The sequence below is a fragment of the Rhinolophus sinicus genome, chromosome 14 (assembly GCF_057876585.1).
Source record: "Rhinolophus sinicus isolate RSI-liver-muscle chromosome 14, RSI-T2T, whole genome shotgun sequence".
Taxonomy (NCBI): domain Eukaryota; kingdom Metazoa; phylum Chordata; class Mammalia; order Chiroptera; family Rhinolophidae; genus Rhinolophus; species Rhinolophus sinicus.
Window position 1 is genome coordinate 179,455,764 of NC_142514.1, and position 966 is coordinate 179,456,729.

Consider the following 966-nt stretch of genomic DNA (forward strand, 5'->3'; position numbering starts at 1 on the left):
TCCTGGACCCTTCCTGTTCTGCCGCTGGCCACATCTGTCCTTCTTCTCAGCCCCACCAGCTGCAGCTCAGCCTCTCCCTCCCAGCCCTGCTTCCGTTCCCTCACCCTGGGATTCCTGGATCCGGACAGAATCTTAGAAGTGTCCCTGTCAAACAGATCATTTCAACAGGAAAACTCTGCACTCATATATCTGACCTGACACTTCCCACTTTGCTCCACAAGAGAAGATGGATTCACTCACGTTCCTTTTCTCCAGTCTCAGGCCTCACCTCCATTCATCTTTCTCCATTTCCCGAGGGCCTCAGGGGTCTAAGCTCAGCTGGAGCCAGCCTTTCCATTCACACTTGTCCAGGAGTGTTATTTTCATCTCATAGGCCTCTGCTCCACTCATCTACAGAACCCAAACCCTCTCTGAATGCAGATTCTCTCACATTGCTGGTCGGACTGCAAATTGGTAGAACCCCTAAGGAGAGCCATTTGGCAACATCCATCAAAATTAGAAATGCACATACCTTTTGGCCCAGTAACTTCACTTCTGGGAATTCATCTTGAAAATACACTTGTACACGTACAAAATGATGTAAGTACAAGGTTATTCTTTGTAGCATCTTTTGTAAGAGCAAAATTCGAAATGACCCAAATGTCTACCCACAGGGAATAGTTAAACAACTTATGGTGTGTGTGTCCAAGGAGCCACTGCGCAGCTGTGAAAAGGAAGAAGTGAGTACGCTTGCTAGGTACTGGGGGAGAAAGATCTTGCCAAGAAATTGTTAGGTGAAAACAAACAACAAACAACAGGAGACAACAGGGCTTACACTATGTAACATCTGGATTATAAAGAAAGAAAATAAGATTTGCTTCCATATACACAAAGGAACTGAGAAAGGGCACACAGGAACCAGAGACCACAGAAAAGAGAAGGGGAGCAACTGGGTATATGTGGGATGGGGGAGATGTCTCACTGAAC